The sequence below is a fragment of the Parambassis ranga genome, chromosome 13 (genome assembly GCF_900634625.1).
Source record: "Parambassis ranga chromosome 13, fParRan2.1, whole genome shotgun sequence".
In the NCBI taxonomy this organism is placed as follows: domain Eukaryota; kingdom Metazoa; phylum Chordata; class Actinopteri; family Ambassidae; genus Parambassis; species Parambassis ranga.
Genome location: NC_041033.1, coordinates 22,637,942 through 22,657,152, shown reverse-complemented (window position 1 = coordinate 22,657,152; position 19,211 = coordinate 22,637,942). Strand labels below are relative to the sequence as shown.

The 19,211-nt window shown below is 45.7% G+C and overlaps 2 protein-coding genes across 3 annotated transcripts in view; one reads left to right on the top strand and one right to left on the bottom strand.

The window, feature by feature from the left end:
* Nucleotides 1-19,211, bottom strand: part of LOC114444601 (scavenger receptor cysteine-rich type 1 protein M130-like) — a 902,860-nt gene that overhangs the window by 300,920 nt on the left and 582,729 nt on the right. The window lies entirely within an intron of this gene.
* Nucleotides 1-19,211, top strand: part of LOC114444595 (scavenger receptor cysteine-rich type 1 protein M130-like) — a 493,351-nt gene that overhangs the window by 351,086 nt on the left and 123,054 nt on the right. The gene's annotated exons all lie outside the window — the stretch shown is intronic.

The following is a 19,211-nucleotide window of genomic DNA, read 5'->3' as shown; positions in this document are numbered from 1 at the left end:
GCTCCGGTGTAAATGGACTCAGAGAGACAGCAGCTTGTGCAAAGTTGTTTCTGCGGCTCTGGGGACCAAGCTGGTCACTTACTAATACACCCCCACAGTTCTGTCATTAACTGCTCACACACCCGAAGTCCTCTGAGGTTAGTCCTTACACAACCACCGCCTTCCAAACCCCTACATCAGCCTCCACCTCTCCGTCTCCTCCAGACATAAAGCAACAGTGTCAGGTCCCGCTGGGGGAGACATGTGACTTGTCTCTCACCCCGCCGCCGTGCTGTTCTCCTACACCTGTTGGTGTCTGACCTTTTCTGTCCTCATCACTCCCTCCCTCATCAGTCCCTGTCCGATACTTCTCACACTCAGTTTGAAATGCAGTCCTTCATTATGGACATGCTCTGTCTCTCATTTCCTCATCTTCACCTTCACTGAACTCTTTTCCCTTTACTCCATTTTTCTGATTCAAACAGATGCTTTGTACCCTCCTCAGCCTGCTCTGCTCCTCGCCCTCAGTGTGAGATCCCTGCTGACCATCCTCTAACAAACAACATTTGTCCTGACTGTCCTTACTCAGGCTGGACAGTTGCTAAAAGGTTGTCCTAAAACTGGGTCAGGTCCTCTGTGTGAAACTGTTTAACAGAGTCTGGCCTCTCCTTCAGTGACGTAAGGGAACTTTTACACCCTCAGTTTGGAATAGACAGAGAAAAAGCCTTTTCAGGGTGACTTACAGACCGTCTGCTGGGACGAAGTCGGAGAACTCAGGGTCAGCAGAGTTAGGGCCTTAAACAGAAACAAGCAGTGTTCCTGAGTTCAACAAGTTACTGTGACTCTGTTCGGATCAGGTGATCTGATCCCATGGGGACAGAGGTGGACATGAGGGTTAGCCCTAACCTTTCCTGTCCACTGTGACCTCGATGGAAAAGAGTCACAGTAAGAAGGAGAGAGAGAGAGAGAGAGACCACAGCAGTGCTGAGAAAATCTGACTCATTTTGTGACGGTGGCTCGTGTTGACAGACGGCACTCTGAAACAGGGCTACAAAAGCTTGCATAATTAAATATCAACAGGTTTAAAACTGTCAGGATGAAAATAATTTCAGAGAGTTTATTAGAGTTTATTACCTGCATAAGCAAACAGCAGCAGGATCCATCAGCTCTGTGTGCATCTCCAAATAAAGAGGGAGAGGGAGAGAACGACGGGGAGGGAGGATGTGCAGGCATCTGGAACAGCAGAACATTAATTAGTGAGGCTCCTCGGGCTGTTTCAATGATCCCTGACATGGAGACAGAACATTACTGTGTTTGTACATTAATGCAGTTGGGCTGTCACAGAGTCACACTTTAAAAACTGCAGTCTGATCAACACACACAACCACCTGCATCACATGGGAAGTTAAAGTAAAGAAGGTAACACAGGAAGCTCCAAAGCTCCTTTTCTTGGTGGCTATCATGGCTCACTCAGTCCTTACATGGACAGTGGGATCCTTCCATCTTAAGCATTGTCCCCTTCCCAGAAACTGCAGCGTAGGAACTTCTGAGAAGGTCTGAGGCTAAAACAGAAGACAACAAACGGACCACACAGAGGGGTAGGACAAAGGCCAGATCTGAGTTCCTGCAGTGAAGAAACATTCTTGTGCTGTAGGTTTGATTCCAGACAGGTGTTCTCGCCAAGCAGCCAGAAAAATCCATTAAAATAATCATGTGGAAATGTTTATATGAATCATTATAACTGCATGGTGGTGCCAAAATATACAGGAAAGAATATGCACACACAGAGCAGCTCAGAACACAGCAGCCTGCACAGTAACAGTTACCCAAAGATGAAAAACTTCATCAGGTGTGTGGCCTGCAGCTCTGAGGGCGTCTGCTAAAGGATTAATGTGATGATGCGGCCCAGGAGGTGGAAGCCAGCCCGGTATAATGGAGCTTGGAGAAGACGGAGTGACAGACACATGGGCTTGGAGGCCATCCAGTGATGTGTATGTGCGGTGTGTGTGTATGCATGACTAACCTAATCCCATGTGCAAAGATGGTGAAGTGTCTTGGCTTCGGATGACATGGCTCCAGCCCGCAGGCTGCTGCGCTGTGACATCTCCATCCAGCATCTTCCTCCCAGCTGCACCGCATGGTGCCAACATCGTCCCGGTCCAGTGTGCACCTTCCAGCGGTAAGGCCATCCCGGGCCAAAGTCATCACAATCCAACGCGGGCCTTCTGGAGGCAGCAGCTAATGCCAAACATATCAAAACACAACTTGTGCTCTGAGCCCCACCGTCTTAAGAGACACTTCAATCCAGCGACTCGCCCCGCAGCCGTCCTTCTGCTGCACACACACCAAGACACACTTTATTTTCCTCTCACCACAGAACACATATAATAATAATAATAATAAACACAGTCCTCACCCTTCAGCCATTTTATCCAAAGTATTGTGCCATCAAAGGAGAGAAACTGCTCCGTAATTACCAGCCAGGCACTTCATCTGCAGCCAGAGGCAGCACTGAACTCTGCTCCACCATCTGATGCCAGAGTCATCACAGTTTAACATGTAGATCCGTGTCGTTCTTCCTCATTTCTGTTTTTATGTGGTGAGTGCAGTAAGGAGAATTGCTCCCTCTGGACATTTGAAACATGTGTCTCCCTCTGTAGGTCAGCCAACTGTACATCATAGGTCCACATGCGCCTCCAGGCACGTCAGCGTGGGGCCGACTGGAGGAAAAAGATCCGCAGTGTGTTCTCTCTGTAAGTCACGGGTGAAAGGACGGTGTGTGTGTGTGTGTGTGTGTGTGTGTATGCGGAGTGCTCTCATGATGCTTCCAGAACGTTGTTTCATTTTAAGACCACGTTTCAGTTTTTGGGGGACATCTGATGATTCACTGGTGTCCAGCGCGTTGACGGAGGACTTCAGTCTATGCAGAATCCCTACATGAACTCCACACAGATGAGCTGAAGCCAAGCTTTACTATTTAATCACAAGTTTGGGTGGCGTCCAGCGCTGCACGCTCTCCCATCAGCCGCCTTGTTAAAGAAGATTAAAGACCACGCTCCATGACGGCACCGGTCACCTCTTCAAACAGATAAATCTACTGATGCCCCCATCGATAAATCCCATATCTGAGCCAACAATAAACAACAAATAAACAAAGCAGCAAAGAGGAGATATGAATGTGTCCACAGACAGAACAACCCGTTAAAAATACATCACTGTGTCGCACGTGTTGGTCCACACGTTGTTTTTATGGGACTGTTGCGACAAGAAAAACTGCTGCTCCACAATGGTTGAAGCCAGTTCAGGTGGTTCAGGCATCTGGTTAAAGAAAACAAGAGTCTGGTCTCCTGAGGACTCCTTCTTGTTCTCTTCTTGTTTCATGATTCTTCCACAGGATCCACAGTTCCAGACTGACTGAATCCTCCTCACAGCATCATACTGCCACCACCATGTCTGACTGTATGAAGCCTGTTCTTTGGGTTCTAGCCTCTCCTTTCTCTCTCCACATGAAGACAACATCTCTGTGAGCACAGAGCTCTAGTTCAGCTTCATCTGACCAAAGGACTTCCAGTCTGTGTGCTCTGTCTCCAGGTGGTCTCTAGCAGACTTCCGTCTGGTCTGTTCTCGACTCTTCAGACTCATCTCTCACTGGTTTTCTTTCCACATGTTTCTCTTCCTGTCTCTGACAGTCTGCTTCTCTTTGAGCTTTTTGATTAAACCTCTCACACTAATTAGCTGTACCTCAGCGCATTCACTACAGATTCAGGAGAAAGGAACTTTTAAATATCATGTCATTAAAGCCTAATTATCAGACCACAGAACAATTATCCACATCAACATCTGTTATGAAGCTGACACACTTCTCTTTGGCAGAGACAGACCTGTGAGTCAAACCAACACACCGGAGGAGACCGCGTTTTCTTCTAGTAATCATCCAGAAAATATCATATAATTAAAAGTATGCTGCGCTACGTGTACATTCAAATGCACATAATAATAGTCCCATTAAAAAGAAGCATTAGAGGGACCTATTATATGCTCTGTATTAACTGTAACTGCTACATGAGTTCATTTTACTGCAGAAGTACAGAATGTAAAGATTTAAACTAGTGTGTGTGTGTGTGTGTGTGTGTGTGTGTGTGTGTGTTATCTTACTGTGCTGACAGTTCAGCAGCTGATAAAATTAAAAAAGACATGAGATGCGTTTGTCCTCACCTCAAGCTGACAAGTATACCTGCACGCACACACACACACACACACACACACACACACACACACACACACACACACACACCTTGACTCTCACATTCATATCAGGTTAAAGCACCTCTAACTGCAGAGGACAGGCAGCCTTTTAAACACTCTTCTCCCTGCTCTCATTCACACAAACACATCAGACAACAAGCCCCCCCTCACACACACACACACACACACACACATATATAAAAACATAAAAATGTCCAGTGTCTGGCCCGAACAGAGCTGAGCGTCACCCACAGTGCACAGCGTCTGAACGCAGGTGGCCAGGTGTTAGATGTAGGAAGTGCTAACAGCAGGAGACGGTGCTGCTGCCGCTGCCCGGCTCTGGTCAGAGGTGTCACCGACCGCGGAGGACAGGTATCTCTGCAGCCGCCCTCTCCGTCTCTTGATGTAAATGTCAGCTTGCTTCACTACAATAAAAACTTCTGTGTTTGTTGTTTTTTCACTCTCCCTTTCTCAACTCGCACACTCACATCAAATCATGTGAACTTCTCCCAGAACTCTCTCTCTGCTTTTAAAGGTGTGATTGTCTATAGAGCAGAAAGGTGAAGAAAACTTGGAGGAACAGAACATTAACTCTCAGAGTTCACACTGTGTCTGTGGCTCACTCAGAGTTACACGAAGTCTTACGTCTTAATATTAAAACAAGTCAGTTATATAGCAATTCTCCATTACACAGTTATCACTTCTTTTTTTAATGATTCTGTCAGAAAACGTTCTTTGTATTAATTATTTTACCGGTTACCAGGCACATGTTTGTTATCATGTTATAAATGCTCAGAACAGTGTGTAATAACAAGAAAAAACAGATTTGAATTTTCATCAAATTTCTCTTTATAAACAACTATAAATGTGCAGCGACAAAACAACAAGAGATTACAAAATTAAACTCAAACCGTTTCACATCAACTCTCCTACGCTGCACAAACTCCCGCCTCTGGCACACAAGCAGTGTGGTCATTACCGTAATGAATGTAATAGCAAATCGAAAGAGCCATTTCTCAGCTTTCAGAAGCCCCAGAGGTCGAGGGGGGAACTACACTGTAGGTTGCTGCTTGGCTCCAATATGCTTACATTTTCAAAATGTATCATCACAGTAGAGAGTATAGTATGTTTTTAGTGTGAGGTGGGCTCTCCTCTGTCTGACAGGCGTCCAGCTGCTGAGCTCTCACAGCATGAGGTAAGAATGCTCATGTTTATAAACCAGAATGATCTGCTCCCTCTGCAGGCCTGACTGTTTCCACTGCTGCAGCCACGGGGGGAACAAACACCAAATCTGCTCAAACACATCTGCCCGCTGAACCTCCAGCACACACACAGTCCACAGTGTGTCCTTTAAACATGGCTGTCACATGTCACATACCATCCGAGGATCAATTCTCTCAGCTGTCATGTTTCACCTCTTTTAATTAGCTTCTACATGAAGCTCACGGTGGAGTCAGTGATCAACCAAATCTCAGGATGTTCGAAATCTATTATTTCCCCTTGTATTTAATGTTCAATCTAATGTCACCCTGTAGACATGTTTCCTCCAGCTGTATCCTTGTTCATAACTGGAATCATCTATTTCTCATTTCTGGGGCTAATTATGCATAAAGTTGCCAGATTTTCAGTGGGGACAGCTGCAAAGAAATTCCTTGATTGCTAACTACAAACTGCTACTTCCCCCATAATCTCCTTAATGTCTGTCAGATGGATTAATTGGCACTAAATGCAATCAGAGGCCCGTGTTTGTGCTTTAAGGGAAAGTCTGTGTCAGACAAGAACACTTTTTATTTATTCTGTCTCATCTCGGAGATTCCCCCGTCACAAACAGTGTCTTCAAACGCGCTGGATCAGATCAGGAGGACAGTGAAACGCAGCCAGAACGGGACTGTATATGATAAGTGTGAGAGTGTGAGAGTGTGAGTGTGTGTGTGTGAGTGTGTGTGTGTGTGTGTGTGTGTGTGTGCGTGTTCAGAGCCGGTGGGAGTTTTCTAGGTTGGAAGCTGTCGCTGCTTGACATGACAGCACTGTGATAACTACTAATGAGGACGCAGGAGAGACCATGTTATTAGACTCAAAATAAACACATCAACACACAGACAGTGCAAATGATCTAAAGAAAATGCACACACACACACACACACACACACACACACATATATATAATACATGATTCCAGAAAGCATTTTAAGAACTCTCTTGTTATAAAAATAACAGAGCATAAGGAAGGAGCAGGGTGATAACAGAGTGGATAATGTCAGTAGACAGATTAATTCAACCACCACTCTGTCTGCTGGTTAAGTTATTTACATGACTTTAAACCTTCTTCTTGCTGGCATGAATAAAACAGTTCCATCTTTAACTGAGGGCTGTCACCAGGGGAACGGGGAAGCATTAAGTACAGCTCGCTGTCGAGCTTTTATAGAAATGTACGCCGCAAGTTTGAGGGTGAAACTGAAAGTGTTGTGAAGAACGAGCAGCTGTCTGTCAGATTACATGTAAGAATGTTTTACTCTGACATCAGGCCCTGTTCAATAACATGTACTGTTCAATAACATGCCACAGAGTAATAAGTGATTTACAGCCTTTGTTCAGACCCATTCATCAGTCAGTCATTGAAGTGAATGTAACTCACTGTATGTTCAGGTGTGTCCTGGTCCTGCTCTACACTGACTGTGGTTGTGATGGAAACCACCCACACCACTGACACTGCACTGATATGACAGCATGTGGCACATAGAAAGATGCATCTGTACAGCAACACAACACACTGGAACACAAAGACATTAGCGGATGCTACAAATTAGCCTCTCCAGTCCTCGTCTGACAGCTAAGGCTGCATGGGTCCACACAGTACATCAGTACACCTGTCTGTTTGACTACAATGAGACACAACAGGGCTAAAATTCACCGAGTTCTCCAGTTGTTGTAATGTTGCTCTCTTTGCAGCTCAGTCATGTGACCTAACATCTTATGGGCAGAGCACAATCCCATCAAACTCAGGAGAAGACAAGCCGCTCTGAGTGAAGGACACATGACAGTCTATCTGCAGTTGGACAATCAGCATTTTAAAGACTGGATGAGTTTGAAAGATTCTCCAGCAGAGTCTCCAACTGCTCAGGGAAGCATGCTGGTGCTGACAGTACAGAACAGGAGGAGAGCTGCAAGAGGGGAAAGCTGCTCCTGGGACAACGGTTCAGATTTCAACACACAGAAGACTCACAAGTCTGAACCAGCTGTTCATACACTTCCATCCAATCATCGTGACATCATCACACCCATCAGGAAACACACACCTACAGATAGATATGCTCTTTCTTTATACCTTTAAAACTATGAGAAAGGAGTGAGCTATAATAGTTAACACAGACTTATTAGACCATGTGTCATTATGTTAAAAATCTGAGTAAAGGATGTCTGAACCTTTTAGAAAACTTCTTAAATCAAAGTTACTCATTACCCAAATTCACACATGAGTATGAGAAACTCTGCTTTACATTTGGGAACCAATAATTAGCTGTAGACTGATCCTCATAAGGAATCTTCCTCTTCTTCTCTCTTCTTCCTCTTATCAGAATTTACACTTTTTGTTGTTTTAACGTCATCTCTCTGTCACCACACTGCTCATTAAATTACATCATTATTAATATTTTTAAAAAACTGACATTTGTGTGTGAGTCTGGACGGTCTGTGAGAACAGAAAAAATGGATCACATTGATGAAATTACCATCTATTGCAGAGGCCCCTCATGCAGAACTAATAGGGATGTGTTCATTTAACTGGAAGGAGCAGGGGCCACATTAACAGCATCATCAGGCTAATGGAGGACTGAACGAACACGCAGTGAAAACCCTCTGCTCACCGAGTTAATGTGTCACCATAAACACGTATTATCAGACAGACGCGGGATAACACATGCTGCCACACACACCAACGGACCTCAGCTCACACACGATGGAGCAGCCAGACCTGCGACAACGATCCCTGATGCTGCAACCACACAGTTTGCTAAAAATTACAGACAAAGCACTGGAGCTGTTTGATGACCTCTGACCTGGCTGCAGCCAATAGCCAGACAAATGCTGCCAAACTAATAGAACAGAAAGATGAGGCACAAGAGGCCTGGACAGGTCAGGAAGAGACAGACAAGCAGCAGCTGTAAAGACCTTCAAAGCATCCAAGAATGAAAGAACCTCCTTCTGTCTGTAGTTTGTTCTGTTACATATCAGCAACCAAAATGTATGTGTATGATAACGGCTATCATTTCTGAGTGGTTAATGTTACACTTTTATCAAAGCCCTTGAATCAAAGCAGAAAGTCTTCGCTCACAGCTGTAGTGTGTGTGTGTGTGTGTGTGTGTGTGTGTGTGTAAACATCTTCCATCTCCTGATGGAGCCCAAAAAAGAACATTCTGCAGAGGTACAGTACGAAGCGACGGTTCCACAAATGCTGTCTATGAAATAGGTCGAGTGCTTCAAGTGCAGTTGTGGAGAAGACACAGAAAGACAGAAAGGCTTTCAGCCTGCCGACGAGCACACGATGAAAGAGACAGAGGCAGAAAGCCGTGGCCTGACCCTGACCTTCCCGCCGGGACGCCTCACCAGGGCCAGCATCACCCCTCTGAATCCAGCAGTGAGAGGCTGACAGGGTTTCAAAACACACACAGAGAGTGTTTTAAAGGACACACAAACACACACACACACACACACCTCCACTGACCGGAAAATTCCACCAGCAAGCTACCGCTTCAAAACAAATCAGAGGGGAAGATGCAGTACACCGACTTACCGTAAGTACGCTGTGACGTCAGTAATGTGTTCTACTCAATCACATCTCTGCTCACAACTTCATGAAGCACACACTCCTGGGTTTAAGTACCAGATTATTTAATCTGACAACAGATCAGGGAGTATGATTCTGAAAAGAAAGTCAGCAAATTACAGCTCTCCTGATGAGCTGAAAGTCCCACTGTAACCGTTACTACACCACAAGAATACACAAGGACACACAAACAGAGGGATCAAACAACAACACAAATATTTATTACTGACCAGCAGCACAGTCCTGAGCCCGTCTCAAGTCCGTGCGGCCCGAGGTTCGTAAGTCTTGAAAATAAACGGCTCTAAAAAGGTTCACGTCACTCGAGGAAACAGAAAGACGAGGCCCACAACAACTCGACCAAACTATCGACTCAACTCTTACTAAACTTCACCATCCTGCTCCATTATAGTCCCTCTCCTCCGTCTCTGTCCTTCTTCTTCGCTCCTCTTTTCGTCCCGCCCACTCTGATATCCGATAGGTTATAGGTCTGATTGGCTAATGACACGTTAACAAAGTAGCTACCCAATACAAACAGAGCATGAACACCGGTGTAGTTCAAGGTCTCTTCCAGAATGTGGATATTCCAACACTTCACAAACATGTCTCCACATTAGTACAATGAAGAATTATTCATATCAGCATTAGTAACCAGGCCAGATCCTCAACATACACCATCGCTAGTGAAATAAAAAAACAATCAACAAAGCTAAGAGAGTGCTCCATTCATTCATCATCATGTCATATCTAACCTGATATATATATATATATATACACACACACACACTCTTCAACATGAACAGTCCGATAGACTTCAGCTGCTTTAGTGGCAGGAGTGTATCCATGGTAACCAGAGCTTCCTCTTCTCTTTGTCCTCTGCTCCCACCTCTGTACTATTATTCAGATGTTTAAAGTTGACAACTGTTCATCTGGACATTAGTGCTAATTGCTTTTAATGATCTTAATAGCGCTTCTTTTACTAATGCACTAATGGACATCTGTTTCTTTGTGGAAGCAAGGAGCAGCTCTCATTATTTCATAAAAGAGGTCAATTCATTTAGACTGCAGGTGATTTTTACGAGTCTCTCCGTCTCACTCTGTCTAATGCAGGATAATTATCCCTATACCAGGCAGTAATGAACAGAGGGTGGGTTTAGAGTGTGTGTCGGGGAGTGTTAATGTGCTTATGTCAGACACACACACACACACACACACACATCACGTTCTGTGTGTGTGTGTGTGTGTGTTTTATGTCATTCATGTTTGGTCCAGAAGAAAAATGAGCAAACACTGCCGCACCGATCTTCTCCTTAACAGTGTCGTGTCAGTGCAGGCGTGCCTGCAGGATTTCATTAGCACTCATTAATTGGATAACAGAGGCTAATTAAGCTATTAATCATTAGCTTATGTAGACATGCTGCCCACCTCCTCCAGCTCCTCTGCTCTCCTGGCTCTGGATTCTCTTTGCTGCTGCCTCCCTCACTTTCCACTGCCACTCTCCTGAATTAGGATCAACTCTGCTCATCCCCTTTAAGGAGCAGCTCAGGATATGTTCCACTGAGTTCATACACAGTATTTATAGAAAAACAACATGTTTAAAAACACTCCAGAGCTCAGACTGCAGGCCGGCTGACAAACTGTGAAACTTACAGAGGAAAATACTTCTGCCTATAGCTTTTCCTTATAATTAATAATATTAATAATCAACAGTGTCACTGTTTTCATCAAAATGTCTGAACATTAACTGACAGCATGGAGAGCACTGTGGAGAGCTTTGACCGTGTTCCCCTGTTTGTCAGGCCACATAAACAAAAATAAAATGAATCGTATAAAAACGTGAAGCTGGGCCCTCCGCCTCCACACTCTGCTCATGAGAGCGTGGATTCTATGTTCGTTTTCACACAACTCCCACTAAATACAATGTTTCGCTTGCTTGCGTGCTAAAGTGCTTGCATGCTGAAGGCCCACAGATCAGGTTGTGTTTTGCACTGATGGTACATGAGAGCAGACTCAGCTCATGTTGTGTTCTGTATTCCCAACATGTTGTGATACTGTGGTTGGATAGAGGAGCTCTTTGGGGTCTTTGGTGTTTGAAATGATCTCCTGAGGCGTGTAGTTGGCCAGGAAGAGGAATCTTGGAAAATAGAGCATGAGGCCGGAGCCGCTACAGCACGTCAGGCTGACCACCATCTCGTCAGGCTGGCCTCTATCACACGTCAGGCTGGCCTCCATCACACGTCAGGCTGGCCTCCATGAAGTCAGGCTGGCCTCCATCACGTCAGGCTGGCCTCCATCACACGTCTGGCTGGCCTCCATCACGTCTGGCTGGCCTCCATCACGTCAGGCTGGCCTCCATCACGTCAGGCTGGCCTCCATCACGTCAGGCTGGCCTCCATCACACGTCTGGCTGGCCTCCATCACACGTCTGGCTGGCCTCCATCATGTCAGGCTGGCCTCCATCATACGTCAGGCTGGCCTCCATCACATGTCAGGCTGGCCTCCATCACGTCTGGCTGGCCTCCATCACACGTCAGGGTGACCAGCATCACATCAGGTTGGCCTCCATCACGTCAGGCTGGCCTCCATCACACGTCAGGCTGGCCTCCATCACACGTCAGGCTGGCCTCCATCACATCAGGTTGGCCTCCATCACGTCAGGCTGGCCTCCATCACACGTCAGGCTGGCCTCCATCACACGTCAGGCTGGCCTCCATCACACGTCAGGCTGGCCTCCATCATGTCAGGCTAGCCTCCATCACGTCAGGCTAGCCTCCATCACATGTCAGGCTGGCCTCCATCACAACAGGCGGGACAATATATTGGATAATAAAGTCCATGTACATGTATATGAAATGATGGTACATCTGAACAGCCCTGACTGTACAGCATGTGTAGCCATGGCCAAGGTAAGAGGCTGAAAGTGAAGGGAGCCGAGTTATTCTCAGTTATTCTGCTCCTTTACAGCCGAACCACAGCTCAGCCTCTCACAGGCCACACAGGGGTCCTTATGGAAAGATGAGATGGTACCAACAGGCTCATAGAACGCTGAGCGTTGGTACCAAGATGGATAGAATCTAATCAGATTCTGCTCCAGCAGCAGCCCGACTCCTCCTGGTCCACTTAACCACTTGACTGACCAGTACATATCCTGATCCCAGCAGCACAGGAAGAGAGCCAGGCCACCTGCCCATCACTTATTAACACATCGCAGAGTCACTCGGCTGTGTAACCAGCCAGGCTCCTCCTGATATGTTTGCTTTGTCTTCCAGAATGAGGCAGGCTGCATTCATTACTGACCAGAACCAACACTGAATCAAGACATGAAGTCATAGCACATCTGATTAAACTGAGACCTCCACCCGCTCCATCACAGGCTCGTGCTCCGTGTTTCCCGCTCCTTTAGTCTTCATTAGTGCTTCAATCAGGTGAAACTCAGGTCTGAGATGGTTTCACTCTCTGTAGCACTCCTCTCCTCTCTCCACAGTAAACAATGATAAAAGGAATGCAGCAATTTTAGGGGGAAGCTCCCAGCGGACACACAGCCTGACTTATCATGGTCAGTCCTCCTTTGAAAAGAGCTTCTTAATCTCTGCGGAGCCCGCTGGCTAAATAAGCAAATAAATGTCATTCCTCTTATCTGTCCTTGCTTTTTTCCTTTCCTCCCCTCTCCTCTGGATTACAGGGTATGTGTGATGTGTATCTGTACTTCTCTTCAGCTCTATTGTTACCTCTGATTCCTTATCTCACTTCTTATCCTCCTGATGTGTATTCATGAGCTGTCACACTCATCCAATGAAATTATTTCCCACAGCAGCAGCACTGGAGTGTTCCCCCTCTTCTTCGACTACGAAGTCATAAGATCATGATGTAATTGTGTCCAGGTTGTCCTGAAGCAGCCCTGACCTGAGGACCGATGGACAGACCTCTGAAGGTGTGTGAGCAATAGATCCTTTAAGTCCTGGGAGCTGTCAGACTTGTGTGTCCAGCACACCCCACACATGCTGGACTGGACCAAGATCTGGGGACTTTGGAGACCAGGTCAGCCCCATGAACTGGTTGTTGTTCCAGACTTCCTGAACTGTTGCTGCTTTTTGGCAGGGAGCATCATCCTGCTGCTGAAAGAGGCCACCGGTCAATGAAAGGGAGACAAGGTCTGCAGCAATGCTAGGTTCTACATGTCAAAGTAACATCCGTAGGAATGGGAGGACCCACGGTTCCCCAGGAGAACATGGCCCAAAGCATCACACGTCCTTCTTCTTCCCATAGTACATCCTGGTCCCATGTGCTCTCCAGAGATAAACCATCCATGTGGTGTCAAAGAAAACCATCAGACCAGGCCGTCTTCTTCTGTTGTTCCATGCTCCAGTTCAGATGTGTCCATTGTAGGAGCTTTCAGCAGTGGACAGGGGTCAGCATTGACACCCTGAATGCTCTGCTGCATGTTTTTAATCAATTCTGAGGACAAAATGGTCAAGTTCTCCCTGAGATGTCCACTCATTGATAGTTGCCATGGTAACCAGATAATGGTTTGTCCCTGCTGTGTGTGTGTCAGAGTTATGAGAGATTTCATGTTTTCACAAACTTAATAAAGGCTCATCACCTCCAGCACGGTGAAGCTCGTGTTGGAAAGGATCAGATCTTTGCTGACATCTGACGTCGTAACATATTTTTAGGGTGTCCAGACATTTTCGGCTGAGGGTCCGGTGGTGATGGTGCTCTGAAGGGACGGGTGGAGTATGCCTGAAATCAGTGCTGTTTGTTGATGACATGCTTAGCTGCAGGAACACTTTGTCACATCAGTCAGCATCACACACGCCAGGATGGGTGAGCGCTGCCTCACAGTCTGCAGCTCTCCTGCTCCGTTTCCTCCTTTTAAATACATTCACTGTTTGACTTGGTAAATTATTTTTATGCTAATAAACGTGCAGCTTTGGACATGTTGTGAAACATGTTTAGTGAGTAATTCAGCTGTCTTAAATAAGTGTGATTATCTCATAATGAGGTGGCACCACAGCACCGAGCCTGCTCCATCTAACTGTTTCCAGTCAGGTTCATTCAGATACACACATTCCTGCTGGCTCATGTTAAATGGAACAGATCTCTGATTAGCAGTAGTTGCATGGCTGGGTGTGGTGATGTGGTGTGTGATGTCATTTCCTGACATGCTGTCAGACATAAGGTTGTACAAAGTAAGACCCCGCCCACACGGAGACTAAGCCGTTTCCAAAGCGTTCTCTGTAAAGATGGCGTCAGTTCAGTGAATGTGTGCGTCCACACCAATCCGCACAAACCACTGAAAGTACATATGCCAGGCTGTGAGTGGCGCTGTAACACTACCACAGAAGCACTTCAAAAACAGAGAAGAAGACACGGGGCACGCGCACAAAACTTGTGCGATTTAAACAGAACAACATGGATCTAAAACTTCTTAGTTCCTGTCCACTTGCTGCTCTGTGTCAGCAGAGTTTGCTGTTAAAGCAAAAACAAGCTCCGTAGTTTGTTGAGGGTTGAGGGGAGGTGGAGGTGTGTCTCCATCGTTTCAGAAAAGTAGCGTTTTGTGCGTCCACACAGAGACATGGAAATGGCATTTTCAAACGTATCCACCCTGGGACCCGTTTTCAGAATTTCTTGTTTTCACACCTCTGAAACGCTCTATGTGGACGAAACGTCGGGACCACAGGACTTTAGAGGATACGACCATTTTTGTCTCTGTGTGGACGGGGCCTAAGGCTGCAGTCCTGGATAAAATCAACTAAACTCAAACAGTAACATGTCTTGGCATCGAAAATAATTGATATCTGCAGCTGTAACACTTATTTAGTTATTTGCCTACAACATCTGAAGTGTGAGAATGGTCTGAAGCAGAGCAAATATTCAGTGAGCAGCAGGTCAGACTGGTTGGAGCTGATGAAAAAGCATCAGGAACTCAAATATGCACTGGTCCCCCCACTGAGGACTGAACAACATCATCTCTGAATGCACAATGCAGAACATGAAAGCAGACGGGCCGCAGCAGAAGATTCAGCTCAGAGCTGAAACAACATGAAGGCTTGGATCCATCCTACCAGAGGTTCAGGATGATGGATATGTCCTCACATGATGATTCACTGCATTCGAATGGCCTCCACAGTATAGGCCAGACCTTAATCCAACAGAGAGCCCACTTTGAGATGTGCTGGGACAGGAGACCCACATCATGGACGTCCAGCGGACAAATGTGCAGCAACTGTGTGATGCTAACACGCTAATATGGAGCAAAGTCTCTGAGGAATGTCCCCCAGCTCCTCAAACCTCTGACACCAAGAAGAAGAAAGGGAAAGGGGGTCCACCCAGGTACTAATCTGCCCCCCAAAGGGACGGATTATTGACATTTCCTGTCTGAACAAACAATGCTTTGGCAACCTGGAAACTATGACGTATCATTAGCAGCTCACAGAGCCTTTAGAAAGTGTGTCTCATTAATGAGTCAACACATCTGCATTATTTTTAGAAGCCTTAAACAAATGGAAGAAAAAAAAGGGAATCAGGACAGAAGAAAGGAGGCTGGGCGAGCATCCAGCACGATGCTCCGACAATAAGAGCTGCTTCTGAGCCTGTGGCAACACATTCTGATTGTTTGCATAAATAAAAACACACTGCAGACTTCAGTGAGACTCCTGCAGCTGCTCCCGGCTTTACATCTTCGTTTAGAACTCCAGCCCTTTGGTGTAGGAGGGATTTACCAAAAAGACAAAAAGAGAGTCAGCTCATAAACCTTTGGTGATAGTTTTCTTTTCTATTGTCCTTATTTTTGGGGGGTTGGGGGGGGGGGGTGCTTCTGCAGTACCCACAAAATGTCACAAACACAACCTATCATACCAACACACCCCATGACTGACCTTTGCAAAGAATAAATATTGTTAAAAGTCAGAGAAGTCTTAGAAAGTCATTAAACAGTCCCAATAGAGACGGATAAATATGAATAAGTCTGAAGATCATACAAGGCTGGAAGGTGTGTGTGTGTGTGTCTGTGTGATATGTTTATTATGTCAGCCCTTTCCTTAAAACAAACAAAACCTGCACACACACACACTCTCACACACACACACAGAAGCCTGTCTCTGTCTGCCATTTCAGAGATGCTTTTATCTAAAGTGCTGCACAGTAACAATGCTCTGGCTGTGTGTGTGTGTGTGTTTTGCCCTGCCAATCTTCACTCTGAGAAATACAGCATCCATACTTATGCACCATTGACTGTATAAAGATGGATGACATGACAGCTCCCTAACAGAGAGGTCAAACCATCAGGATCGCCCCCTGGTGGCTGGCTGTAAACTAAAAACTAAAGAAATTCCTCCGATCATTTTCTCACAGAGAAGGCTCATGTGCTAGCTTTCCTCTGCTAACACACACACACCTCTGTGTGTCTCCTTCCTTCTCTTCCTCCGCTCCGTCCTTTCAGTGGCACTTGAACTTCTGCACTCTCATCTTCAGATTGTCTCGTGGTCACTTTGGATAAATGAATAAACGTAAATGGTCAAAATGTCCTCAGCTACCACAAGAGCTCCTCTAATGGCTCACGGAGTGGACAGGATGTTCTCTTACTTCAAATCCTTTGAAAAAGTTTTTCAAACAGAGTCTGAATGGGCTGAAAGATTCAAAGCAGTGGAGGACAGACAGCAACATCCTCGTGTTCCACTTTTGATGAGTAGAGCCATCATTTGAAGCAGTTTGGTTTCGGCCCGATGTTCCCATTTTTCACATTACGATTTGAGAGTTTAGGGAGAGACAGAAAAACTCAGTCTGCAGCAGAGAGCAGTGGATCCAGCCCTGAAAACTCAGAGTCCTCACAGAGATAGCAGCACACACAACAAACAGTCAGAGAGTTCACGTTCAATGTCTCAACTGAATCGAAGTTGACTCGGGGCTGATTCGTGTACAAACGCTCCACTCGGCCTGTCCCACAGACTCATTGGACGGGTAATGAATGGAGCACAATCAGCCTGCCTGAAACCTGCAAACGCTGAATCCTTCCTGCAGAGGAGAGCGATGGAGTCTGAGCGCTGTGATCCAGGAGCAGGAGCCCACTGTGGTTCATCCTCAGACAGCAACACGGGAACATATGAAGTGATCGGCTGCTACATGAGTTCAGAAGGTGCAGAAATTTAACAGAGAGGAGCTCCGAGGGCCTCCTGGGCCTGTTTGTCTGTGAGGACGGTGCTGTCCTCAGACCACGCAACTATGTGAAGCTAGACAGCCAAAAGGTCTCCAGACAAGGCTTTACTGAAGATCATGAACAACGTTCAGGAAATTACTCGCTAATACACAATGCTAACCTTAATGATTAGCCTAGCTTACACACACTTGCATCACGTTGCATCCTAACAACCAAAACACTTCTAACTCATGTACAGGTGCTTTGTGAACACGCCAGTACTCACACAGACGGAGGTTTCCCAGGGCACAGGCGCTGTCAGCCACATTCAGGGTGTACATGTGTTCTCCCTTCATTCAGTGAAGCACTTCTTCACAACATGGCTGGAGAAAGTACGTCAAAGATAGGTTCAAGCTAAGAGCGCTCACTCGTTCATATTGCCGAACTCACAAAACTAACAAAGATTGTTTGTGCTAGAGATGTCCCACTCTGATCAGACTTGGAGACGAGGTTCACAGCAACACGTTTAGAAAGTGACAGGGAACCAATCACAGTATGAGTTATAATGGGTGGGACCAGGAATCATTGCTGGCCGTAGCTAAGAAGCCAGCGATGATGAAGGAGACACAGAGGAGAGCTCGAGAGAGCTTCTTCATTCATTCAAAACAGTTGAACCTCTGCTGGATGAAACACGTGCTGACTACATGCTATATGGAGACAGGAGGGACTTTATCAGACATTCAAAGAGTCACCTTGCTGCCATCCATCGGCTCTCTTCCTTTGACTTACAGTAAAAGCGCTGCAGGTTTAAGCAGACTGAGGGGAGGACGCTGTCTCTGACTCCCCACAGAATCTGCTGTTTCTGCTGCTTGTGTTGGTGCATGTGGCTATCAGTGTCCAACAGTCAGGGTCTGAATTTTAAGCACCATCAGCTTGGCTCTTGTGGTTGTGATGGTTGTGATGGTGTGTGGGAGGCAGCAGCATAATGCTGCTTTTGATTGTAAAGTGGTTCAACAAGTATCCATGGTTCCATAAAAACAGTTTGAAGCGCCTCTGAAATCAAAGCGCTGCTGTTTGGAATGAGCCTGTGGTAAATGAAGTGTCAGAACATAGATTATCAGGTGACTACTGTCACTGGAAACAGCTCAGACGCAGCTCGGTGCAGCTGGACGGCGACGCCTGCTGAACACACTGCCTCACCTGCACTCACCCCGGGGTAGGGGTGGGCGATACTGAAGATTTCAGTATCGATCCGATACCAAGTAAATACAGGGCCAGTATCGCCGATACCAATACCGATACTGATACTTTTACTTTGAAATTTCATGATCATAAATAATTATTTTTTTTCCTTCTTTTTTGCCTTTAAATAGATTATCGTGATTAGCAGAATAATAATACACAAGAAACATTTGTTAAGTAAATCAAGCTGCAAACAAAAGTGCAGAACTGTACAAGTTTGAAATTTTAACTTCACAATCATGTCAGCGATGCTCCTTGTGACAGCCATGGCTCTTTGTGAATCATGTAGGTGAAACGGCATGACTAAGATTCTTTTATAAAAGTCTAACACCTACCTGCATGTAGCCTAAATATGAAGAATAAAGATCCTTCAACAGTTATCACCAAAGCATAATTATATTAATCATACTGAAATACATATCATTATATAAACTTATATAATTACATTATTAGATATATTTTGGAATTTGAGAAAAACGAGATTTATTTCAGCACTCAGAAAGACACCATTAATTCATGCTGCAGATTACTCAATCTAAACCCTCACTTTTTTAAATCATCTACCTGGATATTCATGAGTGTTTTGCAGTAAAGCCTTTGTCAGTGACCTCTGTCTCTGGTTCATGTTTGGGGATCTGCCTCTTCCTCCTCCCTCTGTTTACTCTGCAGCTCGAGGTCTTTGGGCTCTGCTGCTTTATGTTTGTGTAAATTAGTTGTGTTTCCACAGTAGCAGGTCGCTTTCCTGCACACCTCACAAGTAACAGTTTCTTCTTCTCGTCTGTCGCTGTGAAA